General features: G+C 46.2%; 1 pseudogene; it reads left to right on the top strand.

Moving 5' to 3' along the window:
• The first annotated feature begins 1786 nt into the window (after positions 1-1786).
• On the top strand, positions 1787-3168 carry LOC136118598 (heterogeneous nuclear ribonucleoprotein K pseudogene; annotated as a pseudogene).
• Positions 3169-5376: the final 2208 nt, after the last annotated feature.

Consider the following 5376-nt stretch of genomic DNA (forward strand, 5'->3'; position numbering starts at 1 on the left):
ATGATCCTATGCTAGTTTTAAAAATCAGTCCAATTGTTGGGTTTGTGGCCAATTACCTGTGCCTAGTACTTCTGAGTTTCCTTGCTAGATATCTCCATTCCAAGGCTCTAACTGGTTGGCCCTTAGGAAATTTTTGACAGTGTGGCCACAATATTCTTTAGACTTTAATGGAGAAAAAATTAAGTCATGTTCAGGCCACTATTGATATTACTAGATGGGATCCCCTCACCTAACCAATTAATAATACCTGTTCTGACCTTGGCCATAAATATGAATTTTCCTCTATTACTCAAGCTCAATCAGAGCAACAAGCAAAATTTCAGCCAAGGAATAAAACCTCCCACAATTATGGGATGGATTTATGTAGTTAACACTAGGCTATGGTAATTTAAGTTTAAAGGCTCCTCTATGTTGGGGATAATTAAATCATACTAAGGATAGTCAGTCTAGTAACACTAGGAAACTGGGCTGAGTGCCTTATGGACAGTGCCAATATATAATTTCCCTGAAAGATAAGGATTGATAAGATAAAGATAAGTCAGATGACCTGGGATATATTGGGCCACACCTAATGGAAGTTCTTGGCTTAATTCTTACTTATGAACTTACTAATATTACTAGCTATATATATTTTTTATATTGTCTGTTTTACAAAATTGTTGTTTCTTACATTACCAAATGTGTGACTGAGCCTCTGATAAAATGATGATATATAGTTCCATATGAGATCAATAATTGTAAGAGTGTAACTCTAGATATGGGAAGAAGCAACAAGAGGGAATATTTTCCTGGACCATAAGAGACTAGTAAGACAGGTGGTCCAGAGACTTTCTGCTGCTTGTAAGGTCTAGTCCAATAATAGTACATTGAGTAGCCTATCAGCAAAATCTTCACCAGACCTGGGAATGAGCATTCCTGGCACCATGGGACAAAATGGTCATGAAATGCCTCCCAAACCATGGTTAAATTTATAACCACGAGGAGGCCCTGTCACCTACAAATTGGCACTTGCCATTGGCACTTGCCATGTGCCTCTACAAAGATTAAATCAGGAGCTGCTGCAGCTGCTGACCTTCAACACCCCCTGAAAGAAGTTTAGGGTGGAGATCAGGAATGAGGCACTCTGTGCTCTGGGAAAAACTGGCAGAACAAGCCTTCAGATAGTTAGATATTTTCAGGAGAAGATTTTATAAGCCCAAACTCTTGTATCTTCTCATACCCAGAGAAACACTAACATCATTAACAGTGACATCTGCTTTGGCTATTAAGGAGAGAATTACAATTAAAAGTCAAAATGGAGTAGCTGTGGTTCAGACATCCAAGGAAATAACTAGGTGACACTATGGGTGTGATTTTAGACAAGTTCTTGTATTGCCAAGAAATTGAGTTTTCTGAGCTATGTCAGACTTGGGATGCCACCAGCTATTCTCAAAACAATGTCTGCTGGCAGCTGATAACTGCAACCTTATTTTTTAAAGGTCTCCTCTTATAACTATTACTCCTCCAACTACTTCTAACTGGGTTTGTTACACCTACATCACGGCCATGCCCAGAAATTCTGATTTAATTGGTCTGGAGTACGGCTCAGGCATCCCATTTTCAAAAGCTCCATCCCTGGGACTTCCCCGGTGGTCCAGTGGTTAAGAATCCGCCTTCCAATAGGGACGGTAGCCTTGCCCGGTTACTGCAGCACTAGGGTGTCAGTTGGTCCCACCCAGAACACTTCAGTTCTGCCCTGCAAGGATATATTTAATAACTGATTGGTGTGTCCCTTTAATACAAGAAAATGGAAACTGAACAGCCAGAGGAAACCCTTCCCAACACCGAAACCAGTGGCGGATTTGATAAACGCCCTGCTAAAGATAGGAAGAGGAACAAGCTTTTAAAAGATCTAGAAACACTGATGAGATGGTTGAATTACTCATTCTGCTGCAGAGCAAGAATGCTGGGGCAGTGATTGGAAAAGGAGGCAAGAATATTAAGGCTCTCCGTACAGACTACAATGCCAGTGTTTCAGTCCCAGACAGCAGTGGCCCCGAGCGCATACTGAACAGTGCTAATATTGAAACAATCGGAGAAATTCTGAAGAAAATCATCCCTACCTTGGAAAAGGGCCTGCAGTTGCCATCACTCACTGCAACCAGCCAGCTCCCGCTCAAATCTGATGCTGTGGAATGCTTAAATTACCAACACTATAAAGGAAGCGACTTTGACTGTGAGTTGAGACTGTCGATTCATCAGAGTCTGGCTGGAGGAATTATTGGTGTCAAAGGTGCTAAAATCAAAGAACTTCGAGAGAACACTCAGACAGCAATCAAGCTTTTCCAGGAACATTGTCCTCAATCCACTGACAGATTCGTTCTTATTGGAGGAAAACCTGATAGGGTTGTAGAGTGCATAAAGATCATCCTTGATCTTATATCAGTCTCCCATCAAAGGACATGCTTAGCCTTATGATCCCAAATTTTACGATGAAATCTATGATTATGGTGGTTTTACAATGATGGTCGATGACCGCTGTGGACGTCCCATGGGATTTCCCATGCGGGGAAGAGGTGGTTTTGACAGAATGCCTCCTGGTCGGCGTGGGCGTCCCATGCCTCCATCCAGAAGAGATTGTGATGATAGGAGCCCATCCAGGACCTCCTCCACCTCCTCCTGGACGAGGGGGCTCGGGTGGTGGCAGAGCTCGGAATCTTCCTCTTCCTCCACCACCACCACCTAGAGGAGGAGATCTAACGGCCTATGACAGAAGAGGGAGACCTGGAGACCGTTATGATGGCATGGTTGGTTTCAGTGCTGATGAAACCTGGGACTCTGCAGTAGATGCATGGAGCCCATCAGAGTGGCAGATGGCTTATGAACCAGGGTGGCCCTGGATGTGATTATTCCTATGCTGGAGGTTGTGGCTCATATGGTGATCTTGGCGGACCTATTATTACTACACAAGTAACTATTCCCAAAGATTTGGCTGGATCGATTATTGGCAAATGTGGTCAGCAGATTAAACAAATCCGTCATGAGTCAGGAGCTTCAATCAAAATTGATGAGCCTTTAGAAGTGTCCGAAGATCAGATCATTACCATTATAGGAACACGGGACCAGATACAGAATGCACAGGATTTGCTGCAGGACAGTGTGAAGCAGTATTCTGGAAAATTTTTCTAAGACTAGTGAAGAACTGAAGGAGTCCTGCATCTTTTTTTTTTTTAATCTGCTTCTGTTTAAAAAGCCAACATTCCTCTACCTCGTAGGTATTCTGAATTTGAGGTGTAGTGAAATCTTTGCTGTTCACCAGATGAAATGTTTTAGTTCCTTACAAACAGGGTTGGGGGTTGGGGGAGGGTACGCAAAAACTAACACTGAAATTTTCAAACAGCGGCAGAGTGAATTTTAATTTTTGTTCATTGTTGGTGGTTTAAAAAAAGTCCCCCCATCTAATTATTGTGAACACTTTGCTTTGTGGTCGCTGTAACATCTGAAGGGGTGGGACAGGGAGGAAAAGTAACAATAGTCCATATATCCCTGGCATCTATTCAGACCAGTGTGCAGAATGTAATGCTTTTTTTTTTTTTTTTTTTTTTTTATGCGTTACGCGGGCCTCTCACTGTTGTGGCCTCTCCCGTTGCGGAGGACAGGCTCCAGACGCGCAGGCTCAGCGGCCATGGCTCACGGGCCCAGCCGCTCCGCGGCATGTGGGATCCTCCCAGACCGGGGCACGAACCCGTGTCCCCTGCATCGGCAGGCGGACTCTCAACCACTGCGCCACCAGGGAAGCCCTGTAATGCTTTTTTGTAAGAAACGTTTTATGATTTTTAAAATAAAGTTAGTGAACCTAAAAAAAAAAAAAAAAAAATCTGCCTTCCACTGCAGGGGACACAGGTTTGATCCCTGGTTGGGAGACTAAGATCCTACATGCTGGGACAACTAAGCCCACGTGCCACAACTAGAGAGAAGCCTGCGTGCCACAATAAAGATCCCACGTGCCGCAACTAAGACCCGACACAGCCAAATAAATAAATAAATACTTTTTAAAAACCCAAAACAAAAAAAACTCCATCTCTGATTCTAGTGTACTTCCAAAATTGTACCCTGGAATTCCCTCCCCCTTCCTGCTTCAGCCTGAGAGTTCCTCCTCTCTCCCCTAGGTATTAGTTTCACCTTGGTTTTCTCTTCCCTCTCTGGGCTGAAAAGTCAGTGAGACTTCTTCCTGAAATAGCAGGAGACAGGTTTGCTCGTATTTCTAGTTAAAGAAAAAAAAATTATATGTATATATACCTGTCACACATCCAACGTTGCAGGGCATGGGATAGATTTAGTCAGACACCTCTAGAAGAAAAGGATCTTGGAGAGCATCTGGTCCAGCCACACTCTCTAGTTGAGGAAACTGAGGCCCAGAAAGAGGATGTGACTAGTCCAAGGTCAGACAACGAATGAGGCACAGACCCAGAGACAAAACCCTAGTCTTCTGGTTCCAAGCCATGGTCCTTCCCTTCCCCGCCCCACCTTCACTCTGATTCTGTTCCCTGGGGTGGAAAGTAGAAGACTCCAGGGAAGGATCTGGCTCTTTAAAACCATCTTCCATTTCCAGGAAGAAGGGAGCCTGTTCAGTGAGCAAGAGCCAAAGCCCCTGGAGGTGACCTTGGGGGAGGGGAGGGTGCTCTCCAGAGAGATTCTGATGGCTCAAGATAAAGGGGATCTGCAGGGGGAGGAGAGCCAGTCAGCTGAGACTATCACGTGGAAAGCAGAAAGCAGTGAGGCCTGCTTCTAACCACCTACTCACCACCCTGGGTAGGAGGTGGGTGGGGAGAGAAGGGGGGTGTGGGAGGGAGAGCTGGCAGGGAGGGGAGGAAGAGGCACGGTGCCAGGACTTGCAGATAAAGAGCCCCCTCCCGGGCTTCCCCGGTGGCGCAGTGGTTGAGAGTCCGCCTGCCGATGCAGGGGACAGGGGTTCGTGCCCCGGTCCGGGAAGATCCCACGTGGCGCGGAGCGGCTGGGCCCGTGAGCCATGGCCGCTGAGCCTGCGCGTCCGGAGCCTGTGCTCCGCAACGGGAGAGGCCACAACAGTGAGAGGCCCGCGTACCGCAAAAAAAAAAAAAAAAAAAAAAAGAGCCCCCTCCCTACTGCAGAGGCCCTGGGCTGACAGAGGCCTGGAATCTGGGTGAGGGTGAGCTAGGTCTGTGCCCCTCTTCACCCACCCCTAACACCTGCAGATCCTTCCCTCCCTTAAAGGGATGAGTTGAGGGAGGAGATGTGAGCAGGAGGGAACTCGGCCTGGATGCCAAGCGGCAAGGTTGGGAGAGGGCAGCAGTGCGGTGTCCCGAAAATCACACACAGCATTTGGAATCACGCAGGCGCAGATTCAAATCCCAAATC

This window comes from Phocoena phocoena, chromosome 2 (genome assembly GCF_963924675.1).
Source record: "Phocoena phocoena chromosome 2, mPhoPho1.1, whole genome shotgun sequence".
Lineage (NCBI taxonomy): Eukaryota > Metazoa > Chordata > Mammalia > Artiodactyla > Phocoenidae > Phocoena > Phocoena phocoena.